Raw genomic sequence first — 14,917 nt, 5'->3', positions numbered from 1 at the left:
CGGAACCGGCCCAGGTCATCGTGCAAACACTAGTCGCTGGACTGCTGGTCACTATCGAGATTCTTGTTTGGTACGATATCACTACTTTACATTTATCCTAAACCATTTGATATATCAGTTATAATGTATATCTGCATACTTATAACTATACCTATAGGTACCTACCTACCTACATATTTATTACTAGCTTCCGCCCGCAGCTTCGCCCGCGTGGATTTCGGACTTCAAAAATGGAGGAGGTGCTCAATTTGTCGGGATGTTTTTTTAATGTATGGTGGTATGCAGGTGGTCCGATTGTCCGGTCAGGGTCTGATGATGAGATCCTGGTGAAATCGAAGGAAGCATATAGCATGATTCAGTATTCACGCGTGATGGCTTATTATTAGCGTATTTCATGTATAACTTTGGTCTTTCTAGAGCGATTTCTATGATTCTTTTATGGAATATTTAATAATTTTAACTTTTTTAATAATGGGTGGCTGAGAGTGTTATAAACGTAAGAATAGACAAATATAATGAGAAAGCTTCGAACTACTAAGCTATCGGGAGTTACACGTGTTATTGTGAGTCAACCATAAAAGATAGACATATGCTGTCGTGGGATATTTTTATATAATTTTAAGGATAACATTTCCGTCATACATGATTTCTGTGTAGCTTTAACCATTAAGGTTGCACACGCGACGGAAGCCTAAAAATGGAGTAACTTCTCCCGTTTTCCAAACATTTCCCTTCAATGCTTTGCTCCTATTAATTGTAGCGTGATGAAAAGTATACTATAACCAGCTCAGGAGTATGAAAAATAATTGTACCAAGTTTCGTTAAAATCCGTCGAGTAGTTTTTGTTTCTATAACGGTTATACAGACAGACAGACAAAAATTTTACTAATTGCATTTTGGCATCAGTATCGATCCCTAATCACCCCTGATAGTTATTTTGGAAATATATTTCATGTACAGAATTGACTCTCTACAGATTTATTATAAGTATAGATTATAAACGTAGCATAGCTAATAATAAGATTACTTACTTTTAAGATAACCCACATTTAGATATTTGCAGAATACAAACAAATAGTCACGAATATGGATTTGTAACAGCATATTCGGATGTACCTATTCGATATTCATAATTCATAGTTATTTCTTCTATTTTAATAACACCAACATACAATATATATAACCGCTAATGCACATATCGTATACGTCTCGAAAACTCGACATCAGAAATCACCGTACTGAACGGATTTGCATAAAATTTAAATGATTGTAAAATCTTGTCTAGTAGATATACTTACCTACTAAATATTTTATTCACAATTTGATATAGTACGTATACCATTATTAAAAAGATCTAGAAAATTTTACAATTAGATATACCTATTTATGTAATTTTTCCTTTCAGGTACTTTATAGCAAAATTTTTCGAATATAATCCACCGAATATTGAGGAAAGAGAAAAGGAAATTTTACCAATATCGCATCTGCCACAGAATATTATGTAAAATGCAATTGTTGATTTGTACTAAATTCATTTTATAAAATACCTACTTAACAATACCGTTCAGCTTTTATCTAAAAATAATAATGATTATATTGATGAATATACAGTCCTTATTCATAGACGTTATTTATGTAAGGACGGATCGTTGCTGTGATAACAAGTCTGTTTCTCAGCTTTGTTTATCTGACAGCTTGTTGTTTGTTCAACTTTGTTTATCTGACAGCCAACTAAAATTCAAGTTGTGTCTCAATATTAGCCAATCACAACGGCCCTATGTCTACGCACTGCGAAGCTGCCATGCCGTCAGCACTGAGAAACAGACTTGTTATCACAGTAATGCTCCGTCCTTAGATTTATATCCGGGTTTATAGGCGTGAGCTTGTTAACAATATGTAGAAACTTCGGAATCTAGGCAAACATTTTATATATATGAAAAATTATATGCACTATATGTCCTGCGTACTCGACTGATCTTTGTCGAGATTGGCCGCCGTGGCCGAAATTAACTTAGGAAGGGATCAATCAATCAATATAATTTGTATTGTACGCAATATGTGACCTGTCAGTAAACGTTTAATTTGCGGCGAAAGAATGCATGCTATTTACGTGAATTAACTTATAATAGCATCTTAGCTTTAGCCCCAATTCTAAGATATGTTCGATAGGACAGAAATATTTTGTGACATCATGCATCTTCTAGTAACGTCTCTTCTTATAGTTTAAGCTCAAAGTCCATTTTCATACATTTTGCGGCTTTGGGTAACTAAACAAAAAGCTGGTGTAATTTAAATTCACGTCTAGTTAGTATTGTTTCGCAGTAAAAATAATAATCATGGATATTTCGCCTTTAAAATTTAATATGACGAAATTTTAAAGGCCGAAATATCCACGCATATTAATTATTTTTACGTTTTTCTTCAACTGCGAGAACTAATCACTAACTAGACGTGAATTTAAATTCTTACTTGTCAATACTTGTTTAGTTACCCAGATTAAAGGTGAAACAAAATGTATGAAAAATGGACCTTAAGCTATAACCTTAAAATAATAAAAGTCATGGTTCAAACTTAAAATATTTATTGTGCCTCATAAATTACAATATAAAATTGTGACATTAGTACAATAATAATAATTATTCTATATAACCTCGTTATATTAATAAAACGACACATTTTTTAAGATATTTATTTAAGGAGCTTCGTCGTAATTCCACGACAATGTCGCTAAGGCCATGTTTAAGGCACTAATTTGGTATCAAATAATAAAACTACGATATCACAGAATAAATTTTCACTTTTCCAAAGACTAAAAATATATATCATTTTCAATAAAATAAAATTTTATTCACAATTTCAGTGATATGTTTTGTTGGATGGAAGCCAGAATATTTACTTCACTCACTAATAAATAATTATCCTACTCTAAGATTATGCAAGGAATATAACAAGCATACTTTTTTGTATATACGCTAATTGCTTGGTTCTTATCTGTTACGGATTATTCCATCTAATGATATAATGTTGAATATGATATTCAGAAATTCAACTTAATATAATATAAAAAAAGTAAAAAATAGTATCATCTAACTAGTAATGTGATAGTTAATAGCAACTACAACATTATGCAGCCTCACTTAAGTTAAATAAAATGCATTTAAGCATATCTAATGCCACCGCAGCTACACACTATTTGCTTTTGTTTGATTTCGCACGACTCCTGCGGTTCGTCTCTTGTGTAATCCACTCTAGCAAACGATTTTTCAGCCTCAATATAGTTTCTTGACGAACCATGCCGTCTTGGAAGAACTCTTTCAAGACCGCCTCTATACCATCATCTTCAGATGTCTCTCCCAAAGGCCGCTTGTGTTTCATATACTTGAATACAAACTCAACCACTTGCACTATTAGATCTTGGTCAGGACTCAGTAATCTGAGCCTTGCGATGTCCTGTGGCACCAACTTAGACAATACATTGAGCGCAATAGTCATTAGATTAGCGTGCACATCTTGACTCAGATTTTCCAACATTGATGCAACTTCTTCAGCACCTGAAGAAGTTACTCTAACAAGCAATGTACCCAAACGTAGTACCTCTCCCGGTTGAATACCCATAAGAAAGCTTTCTGACTCCTCTTCAGTCTCCGAAGTAAATGCCCTTACAGCGGTTGTTGATGGGGTTAGTTTTGTTGGGACGGTGGGAGGCCCACCCGATGATGGTCCGATGTTATTGAAAAGTTGTGCGCGCCCCTCCTTCCCAATGCCATGTAAATCTGATGGGTTGAACTTATGTTGAGCATTCAAATTGACTTGACCATCGGCCGTCATCGAAATCCTCAGCTTATGTGTATTCACATCTTTGTTAATTTTCAAAACGTCTGCAAAAAATTGATCCTTGTTGGCAATGTTCTGAATGCCTTTAATCACTTCGGTGTTTCCTTGGATGGAACCTTGAATTCTACGCGACTCGGCACTGATTTTGTCAAATATTTTTCTGAAACAAAACAGAATCTTACTAACTATTATGAAAATAGAGATAAAATAAATTTATTGATTTAAAAATACAATGGAAAACTTGTTCCAAACATTAAAAAATAACCTTACCTATGCCTGTTACTGCGAAGAGTAGTGCGATATTCATTAATGGTCTTTGCTTGGGCATCTTCGATTATGTTTTGTGCAGTTTTGTTCGACACCACAGCGTTACAGAAGAACAATGTCGCTGCAGTGAATTGGAACAATTCAAGCGAAGTTGGTTTCTCTCCATGAGTATGGTACTGTCGAAATTATAATCATTGAATTTTACGTAATATACACATATTTCACTAGTTTAGAGTAATATCAAGAGCTTTGCAATTTGCTGTTGTGTGGATGTAATGCAGTTAATAAGTGTTGATTGCGGCGCTAACACAATGAATAAACGCCACTCTTGCTAACCACATTCTGGCGTGATGTACCGGAATTACGCAGCGAACTCGAAATCCACTGCGATTCCACACGCCTAGCGTGTTAATATTAGCGCTACGAGCATGCAGCCTACGCAATTGGTGTGCTGTATCTTCTAAAGCTTTTTTATATGCTTAGCGTGTGTTGCATTCTTATACAATGTAGATATTGTTATATGTAGATTATTATTATTGCTATTGTTATTAATTATTATTCTTTTTCTTGTTTTGTTCTTGGTTACGTACGCCCTAAACTGCCCTTTCGACTATTTTGATCATCTCCACCCAATGGTTCTCTGGTAGAGATAGCCTCGAGCGATAAGACCGCCATTGTTACCACCAATGTATTCTTTTCCACCGTCTGTATGCAAATTTGTCTTCTTTTTGTTATTTTTTTTTTTACATTTTTGGTGTACAAAAGTTTTAAATAAATAAATAAAATATTGTTAATTTCAATACGAGCCAGTAGTTCCTGAGACAAGCGCGTTCAAACAGCCAAACGAACTCTAGCTTTATATATTATAACAATAACAATATAGATAAGATCCAAGCGTGTGGTAACGCACGATGTTGCTCGCCTAAATATGCAACTGGTGTATAGGCCACAGCAAATATATTGAAGTCACATTTGTAAATATATGAATTACTAACCTTTAGCACAATATGCACAAGACTGTTAAGAACTCCTGCGCCACCGGTGACAAGGTTCGCGTGACGTAACACTTCCACCGAAACAGCAAGAGCTTGGCCGGTCTGTAAATTATATTATGATTATAGTTAACAATAATTAGAGGATTATTGAAACGGTATTTGGGGTAATTGCATGTATGTAAATATGTATATTTACATCATAATTTGAAATCATTTTATGACATATTTCATAAAATAAAAAAAAAACATACACGTAAAAAAACATACAATTAGTCCGTAACGTTCAGGCATCCTAAAGTCGATATAACGTTACAATCGTAAATTAAAAAGGCATATAGGGCAATAATTAAGTAACATCATACAAGAGAACCTGGGTAGCAGCGGCTTGACCCGAGTTTTGGACATTGTCGAAATCGACCCCAGAACCAACAAAGGTGTGACTAACACCATAATTATTTATGTATTTTTTTATATTATTTGCAAATATGTGTATAAAACGGACAAGCTGCTACATCCAAAATGAATATATATAAAAGTATTGTAACGACTTAAAGACAAAGTCGCCGACATGTTTACAACCAATTCGTGCATAGAGATGTACCGGTTCGACAAAACGATAAATCTAATTACCGATAATTAATTATTGAAACATTTTAATATATTCGAGTGAGGCGATATGTTCTTTAATTATTATAATAATATTTAATCGAGCAGTGGATGCGTCTCAAATAAATAAGTAGTTAGTTTTAGGACTAAATTGATTATAGATCAAGTCGTCTATGAAAAAGTTTTTTAGTTTTTAATTCATATTGATTTACTTTGTTTATTTAGATTCTATATTAGCGACCCGCCCTGGCTTCGTACAGATAGCGGAGCATAATATATTATGCGAACATTTATTTTTCTGTCGGACAAAATATTTATGAATTATACATATAAAAGTAGCGTTCTTCTCTCTCCGGGGCCTCAAACTCTCTCTATATTAAATTACTATCGGATCCGCCCGTGTGAAAGATTTTCCGGGATAAGGGTCCCGCTAAATATTTTTCCGAATAAAAATAACCCTATGTTGAATAAAATCGATTTTTGTATAAATGATCGATATAATCGATCCAGAATCTAGTCGAGTAGTATCCCTAATTCTTACTTCATTGTTCGCTTCAATTTAATGTCACTCACACTTCACTCATCAGAGACAAATAAACTAGACTCTCACTTTCCATATATTTTATAATTCTCTGACTCTCACTATATAATTGACGATTCGGCTATTATAAAGACTCTGTGCGATTGATTACGATATCGACATACACTGGCTGTGATTTCTGGACTTTGTGAACTGATGTAACAATTTACCTGGCATTGATAACGGATACGAAATGGAAATTGCTTTTTGCATTAATTTGGCTCTGCTGGCGGGTCCATGGTGTTGGAGAACGAGCAGATTCGCCATTGTATACAACAATGGACAGCGCCTCGTTTGGTAAGCACATTTTTCTTAATCGTACAAGTTTAACTGCCGCCAAACTTCTAGTTCGCTCCTCAGTTCCTGTTCTTGGTAACTGCGTGGAGACAGCGAACAGAGTCTGTATACTACCTACTACACTTTAGCATGTGGCTGTGGCAACTTAAGAGCAAACTAGCAAGTATATTGTTGATTAAAAAATGTGTGTCATATGCTTGAAGGTTTCTTTCATTTAATTCAGCTGGAAGATTTGAATACATAAATCTGCTTTCCGTGTGACACAATATTAATATATTGCCATTCTAATTTGAGCATAATGTGTTTGTTTGTTTTTTCAGGTTGTAGCCCTTGATCTTATATGTACAGCATGTTGGACCACGGCCCAAGAGCCTATACATACTCTACAGCTGTAACAATGTTAGTAGAAGCTGCGTGCTCTATAATAGAATGTTGGAACTCCGGACTCGCTCACATCAAATAATTCCATTCAGGACAAATACTCCACATCGTGTTTAAAACAGAAATATCATTTTAGAAAGACCATTGGAGGTACATATAATGAAAGATTATATTCATTTAACTAATATTGTGATTGGCAAAACTGAATTGATAAATAATACCATAACAACAACCCTCCTGCACAATACTCAGATAATATTTTATAAAACAATGTAGGTGATGAGGAAATAAATAATATGAACTGAAAATATTTTTTTATTTGTTCAATTTAATCCTATATGCCCTAAGAGTCTATCAAAAGTGTAAAATATGCCATGCTTCTGATGAAGCATGAATGCTCCAACAGTGCTGCCTCTGTTTGTCTCTTCGGGGAATACGTACGTATATGGTAGAAAAACATAAATTCTGAAGGGTACTCTTAGTGGATGTAAATACTATAACTACATAATTAGGTACCTTTTACTTATAAAAATTATATGAATCAAGTCTTAAAATAGCCTGGTTTAAGTAAAAATAATCAGATACCTACATAGTGATGAATCTTTAGGGCTTATGTATATTAGATAGGTACTTATATCAATAAAAGCATATTTAAAGCGTAATGATAGGAATAGGACCTTGAACATTGAAAGCTTAGCTTTCAATGTTCATTCTATCAATGTTTACTATCAATTATAACCTCAAAATCTCATCGGTTTTTTGGATTAATGCGATATCCCAACTTGTCCGTTTTATAAATAATATGTCATGAGAATTTATTAATGATTCTAAATATTACAAACATTTTTCCATTGCTGTTGGTTCCAGGGCGAATTATGTATGGGCACAGAACAATGTTCTTTGGGACTAGAATATTAGAATAGGCTCTAAGACATAAAAAACCTTTACCTTAGTAAGATTCGTGCCGGCTGCCGCGGACTTGGAGAGCATAGTGCTCGCCGCGCCGGCTGCCAGCCCCACGCTCGACGCCGCGATGTTCAGCCAACTATTACGAGCCTCCGAGTCCGTGGGACTTATAGACTATGGAAATAGTCGTAAAAAACATTTTATACGTCAATACTAATATATTCACGAATTGTTTTTACAATTAAAAGAATTTTGAATTACATCGACTTTTACGCATTATGTATTCTGATAAAAAAAAACAGAATTATGATTATGTGTCCTCACTCCTTACAAACTTATTCAGGATTACAGGTACTTCAAATCATATCTAATACAGAAAAACTCACCTGCTCATGCGTCTTTCTGTCATGCAAATGAAGCGACGAGCGTACGAGCCCATACACGCCCGTGGTGACGGTGGCGATGACTGCGCCCGTGATAACCACCGGCGCGACGGGCGTCAGTGCGGCCGCGCCAAGCACGCCCAGCGCCGCCAGTGACGTCACCGTATTCGCCGTGTCCGCCGTGCTAAAGATTTTCGCCTTGATCCCCAGCGCAGGTGAAGGTGCTACTGTCAGTTTCACCGCAAATGTCTTTTCTTTCTGTAAATTAAATAGGATAGTCAGCAGAATTAGATAGTACATACGATGTCGTGAATAGCTAGTCCTAAGATAATAGCATGTTTGAAAAAATTTCATTTCATTTTAAATAAATTTGCCTTTATTGTAAAGGTATAAAGTGAAATATTATACTATTGTCCTGGGTTGTTAGATAAGGCCTTTGTTCATAAGCAAATAAAAAGAAACGAAATAACACACACATCTTTTAGTCCAACGCTTAAGAATCAATAAACTAGTGTGTTTGAAACCCTATTATTAATTTGTTAAAAATAGGTATCAAGAAAATGAACCATTCACATTTGTTTTGTAATGGTCAACTGACTCATTCATAAAATGATGAATAATTATTAAATTGAGTCTAAAAATAAATGACAATAAATATTAAATGTATTGTAGCACTAATATTGTTATACCTCACTAAGCTCTCCAGTGTATTCTCCATTTTCAGGAACAATCATAACACATTTTGGTAGTGTATTGTTTTTTATATATGAAACCCAGTCATTGTACACTCTTGCCTGATCGTCAATGTAGATACGGCAGCACTTTGCTGAAACATAAATACTATCACTACGCAATACACATGCAATAATTAATATATCCAAGGTCTCAAGTAGTTTTTTTTTTTATTGGACGATTGTTGCATACCTTGCTTCATAAGTTCCCTCACTTTCGGATCCAAGGCCTTGGTATTAGTGAGTATTTGGATAATTTAAATATTCCTACATTTTTCAAATAGGTTACAATTTGATATATTAAAAATCCCATAAACACCAATGCAATACTCACCACCCTCCGTAGTGGCAATGCACTTTCGAACTCTAAACACAGCTGTGCACCAAATGTCCGTATCAGTTCTTTGATGAAGATCCCACCAATGATTAGGTGGTTCAATTTCAAACAAACCTACTGGTTTTGGCTTAGCACAAACAATCAATATCACTGATACCACAATTTCGTTGTTGAAGGAGTATTTACCTGGAAATATATCTAATTTTAATAAGTACCTCCTGGCTAATTATTCTATACAACTTCTATGTTTTACTATTCAAGAATGCTGTTGTATGTATTTGTTTCAATAAAATAAAAAATAAGCAATGCTTTAAAGGGTACAAGTAGGATATTAGTTTGAATGTTCTACAATTCATGAAAATAACATACTTTGTTCACACAATTTATCATAGATCTTTGTAACCTGTTCCACTTGTCTTGTGGTATAGCCTTCCAAAATAGGATGGTTACATCTCCTGGCATTACTCAAGTCTCCTTCAGAACTAGGGCCACCAAATAAGGCAAAAGCTACATTCTGCATCAGAAAATTTCCCTGGTCCTTCTCATATCTGAAAACATTAATGATAATAATGTACATCTGACATTGAAAAGAATTAATTTGTTGTTATAGTGCTTTACACCATACAGGGTCATTTTCCATTGCATTGATAAATTTAACTGAATACTCTGTTTTAACCTCTGCTAACATTGTGCCAAAAATTATCATCAAGTAAATTAAATGTTTCTATCAAAAATCCCAGTTTAAATTTTCTAACTTTATGATCATTTTGTAGTTGTTAGAATGTAGTGTGTGCATGAGTGTATTTTTACTATAAGTGTAATGTTATCACTGTGACAAATTCTTCTATAGCAGTAATAGAGGCAGGGTGTGTTAAATTAAAAATACTTTTTATTGTTATTGATTTTGTTCAAAACCAAACACTTTTTGATTTTACATCCATGGATCAAGTAACTACAAATTTTATTTGCTTTTTTTATACAAAGAAAAATATCATTCTCTTTTATCTACCTTGTTAACAAATTCTTTTGTGCAAAATTTAAAATTTAATCTCACAATATCAGTAAGATAGAAATTAAAATATGATTGCGTGTTGTAATCAGTAAGCCAGTGTAAATTCTTTATTTCTTTTATATTTATGATTAAGAAATAGGATAATCATGAATGTAATAATATAGTGATAAAATTTGAAGCTATCCTGTTAATACTGGAATTGGATAGAATGGCAACAAAATTTCAATTTTGTTTTATACCACCTATGGTTTTAAGTGTAACATACCTGACCCAATCCATATCTCCTAAATTTTCAAAGTATTCCTGTTGTATTTCAATAGGTGATAAGGCCACTGGTGTACTTTCTACATTATTTACATGTAAAGTTGAACTTTCGGTATTTATTGATGCCATGGTACTTCTGAAACAAACTATATTATTTAACATTAATCAAAGATTGTCACAAGTTTGTGGTAGTACTAGTGATGCACCATATGGAATTCTCTACTAAACAAATCATCCTCCTGGGGATGAATTTAAAGAAATCACCAGTTATTAGTAATGTTCGCCAGTTACTGATAAATCTCTTGTGGAAAATTTTAGGCTAAGTTGCCGGCTTGTGCCACGCATTATCTGTATTTGGCAGTAAGTGAGTATTAAGAATGTTATTATTGTAATATTATGTTTATTTGCTTTAATATTATAAATAAATAAATAAACACTACTTATTAATATTCAATTTTAAAGGAATAAACAAATGAGGCATTGATGACTAACGCACAAGTGATGTAATATTACGCAGTTTTGAGTATTACATATTAGTATGATCGCCATGTTACACGAAATTAATTTTACTTTTGTTGCAATAGGTGTTAATGTAATCAATAACGTTTTCATACTATAACAATAATATTCTTACCTTCTTAAATATTTATAACAAAATCTTGCGACTACCACATTCAATAAACAAGTCACTGAATAGAAATTTTATCCTTTTATGCTTAAAAGCTAAGTGTAACGTCGTCAAGATGCGTCGTAGTGATAATTATTTGTCTTTGATCATCGCTTCGCATGAATATCGACGTAGAGGAAAAACCATGGTATAAACAAACATAGAAGTCACTAAAATCGGGGATTTCAGTGGGAAATTTATAATTTTACTGACAGATGTCAGGTTTTTGCTTGTTGTCTTTTTTTAATTTATTTATTACGGCTCTGGAGATGAGTCCATTGAGCCCGTCTTCCATATATTTGCCTGCTGACAACGGAGCTGTAATACCAGCTTCTTGGTAATACCCGTTTATCCTAACTTGACATTGGCGTAAAGTACAATCGGCATAAAAACTCTTCAATGTAATTAAGAATTCTTCAAATATTTTCAGGAGAATGTATGTTGTATCTATAAAAAAATAGTTCCTTAGACATCAAAGGAATTATTATATTTTGAATTTAAAATAATTTTCTCATCCCATCAGCCTACAATTGTCCACTGCTGAATATAGGCCTCCCCTGGATCGCGCCACGTTACTCGGTACTCCGCTCTCCTCATCCAGCGTCCGCCGGCGATCCTACGAATGTCGTCGGAGCAGCGGGTCGGAGGTCGTCGTCTCACAGAAGACCGGCGTAAAGTAACGGTAGTGCTGTTGCGGTGGGTGAGATCGCCAGTGCCCAGTTAAGAGAATGGGCAGCAGCGTTATCTCTAATTGTCGGAGATCCGACATCACACTGCGGTCACCAACCCTCTTGCCCAGCGTGGTGACTATGGGCATTTCCCCCTAATGAGAAAATAATTTTAGTCTGATTGAATTTTGTCCCCCAAAGGACTAAAAATCGCGTAAATTATTTGTCCCTCAGGTCATAGAATTTCCCCTCAAAAATTGCAGTTGAGAAACCTCTCAAAAGTGATTCAAAGCAATGCCAATAGTGCCAACTATTGACAAATAATAACATTTTTTATCGTTCTTGATATACAATCGGGTAAGGTCAAAGATCATAAAGATGAGTGCCGTGCTGCGATTGCAGTCAATACGCACATAATATTCTTAGGCATTTTTTACAAGGTCTAAGTAGTACAATATGCATTAGGTCCATATATTATAATGTTATACGGCACACATTGATTAGGTAGGTCGATACAATAAGCTATTGTTTAGTGAGTGTATTGGAAAGCGTGACATTTGTAATTCGTCATCCTAAAAATATTATGTATTTACCTATCGGTTACCACGTTACGAACAGCAAGTTTACAAGTTTGTAGTTTGATACTTAGACTTGTTAATATGTAAGATAGGAGCTCTCTCTCTCTCTCTGTAGTCGGTCCCTCACGACTGAGGATCGTGGTTATCATTGGATGTACCGCATTTAGAACGGATTATTTGTCTCCACCGGTTTCTGTTTATTGCATTTTCAACTAAGTAATTTGTAGAACTTGGTGGCAGACGAGTCTTTAATCTGATCTGTCCATCAGGTTGGTGCTCGGCCTCGAGAACGTTTGCCTTCGGTATTGCCAACGATTACAAGTCTATCCAGATTTTTATCGCCGTTCCGTATAACATGTCCGAAGTATGCAAGCACGCGTTGGCGACATATGATGGATAAACGTGTCTTCACTTTAATTTAAGCTGTCAGGGGATACGATAGGAGCTCAGCAACTTTTTAATTGGTACTGTTACCCTCCTCTTGTCACGCTGCGCCTGACCGTCAACGCGTCTAGTGCGTACCATTGAATTGTAATTACACATTCACGCACTTTTAATGCTATAAAAAAAAAACATTAATTATAAAATGGTTTTTGTAGACAGTTTTATTTTTTGTAATTTTCATTTATATTCGTTGGTATTGCTCTAAAATAAAGAATAAAAATCAAGTACTATTGAAGGAACTAATACCACGGTATTTTCGTTTATACCAGTATATAAGTATATCAATTATGGAAATTATTTGAAGGATTAGGTATGTATTTACTAATTATAAAAAAAATTACATTGTAAGTAGGCATTGAAAGACAGCTGACGAACCTAGTTTTTTTATATACATGATAGGTATATTAAAACATGATTCAAGTTTATTGACTACCTTGGATAATATTTCTTATTTGTTTATTATTGCTAGACCTGCTGAGACTTATAAATCCGGAATGTTGCTCTAAATTCAAAATCTTAATCCAGGGCATTACAGATCTTATATTATTTATATTACTTCACACACATGCTGAATTCTTCACGATTTAAATGATTCCGAATGCCTCAAATTCATCTGCGAGAATAATTTTCGCGAGCATTCTGAATTCAGACCCGGGATTCTGTCCGTTTCACTTAGTTTATATTTTAAGCAATCATAAGTGCATGCTTAGGCGTTACCAACTTTCAACTCAATGGACCAAATCTCAATATTTGATTCTGAAAAGCGAAAATATCATAGGTGAGAATAATCTAATACAAATAAAAGAACTACTAAATACTTGTGTTGACTTCAGGTAGAGGGATGCTGTCCTCTCCTGCCTCCTGCTGGCGTAATCCATATGCATATACTTAATTTGTATAGAATTAAAAACATTTATATATTGAATTGGACATAACGACCGATACGATCTATGAAAGCTGTTTCCCGATTAGAACGTCCTTTATTGCCAAAAGACGGATTTAGTGCCGTAGAGGGAATATAACACAAATTGTTATGCAACCATTTCGGAAAAAAATATTTAAATGGTGGTAGGTCTTTCAAATGTAGGTCATCTCATAGGTAGGCCAGGTCTCTCATATACCTGGGTAGGTACCACCGCAATGTCTGCCGCCAAGCAGCAGTGTGTAGTCATTGTTGTGTTCCCGTGTGAAGAACATTGTAGCCAGTGTAACTACTGAATATAATTAGACTTAATTTCTCATGTCTCAGGATGGCGAGCGCAGTGGAATACCAAACAATATTTTGTAATTCAAGGTGTTGGATGGTGTTTCTACTGTTTAGGTCGTATCGCTTACCATCGGGCGAACGGGAAACTTGTCTCGTCATTCAAAGCAATAAAAAAAATGTTTATTTTGTAAATTTGAGATTGTGAGGCATGTTGAAAGACAAATGCACAACGTTTTCCCTATAAAATAGTTATGCTTTTTTTCGAGCGATGTCGCAATTACCAGTAGATTCATGTGATAGATTTCCTGGTTTCCTTTGGTTTCCAGCAGCGATTTCCACGCGTGCCATAATATTTAATTACATATACTAACATTTTTGAAATAATAGTTTATCTGAAATGAAGGAGCAGAGAAAGGAAGTGAAGGGGAGAATAACGTAAAAGGGAAAGATATTAGTAAAATTCCTAGGTAAGCGAGTGACTGCAGCGTCTATATTTGCCGCCAGGCAACTTTGTACCAACACTATTGTATTCCGGTTTGAATGATATTGTAGCCAGAGTAATAACTGGGCATTATTATACTTAAAAGGAATAAAGGCCTAAAACCTTTTAATAGTAGAGGTGGTCTATGACCAGCAGTGGGATAGTATCATAATCTAGGGCTATTGACTGGTTGCGTCGTTTAAAATCAAGCGGGCAGTTTATTCGTTTCGTTATTTACTTGTATAAAAAACGATGATATGTTAGAGGAAGACACTTGAG

At 34.7% G+C, this 14,917-nt stretch overlaps 1 pseudogene; it reads right to left on the bottom strand.

The window, feature by feature from the left end:
• Positions 1 to 2,708: 2,708 nt before the first annotated feature.
• Positions 2,709 to 11,467, bottom strand: LOC119188490 (annotated as a pseudogene).
• Between the last annotated feature and the right edge of the window lie 3,450 nt (positions 11,468 to 14,917).

The sequence above is a fragment of the Manduca sexta genome, unplaced genomic scaffold, assembly GCF_014839805.1.
Source record: "Manduca sexta isolate Smith_Timp_Sample1 unplaced genomic scaffold, JHU_Msex_v1.0 HiC_scaffold_1828, whole genome shotgun sequence".
Classification (NCBI taxonomy): Eukaryota; Metazoa; Arthropoda; class Insecta; order Lepidoptera; family Sphingidae; genus Manduca; species Manduca sexta.
Note: the sequence above shows the minus strand (reverse complement) of the source record. Positions and strands in the feature narration are given on the sequence as shown.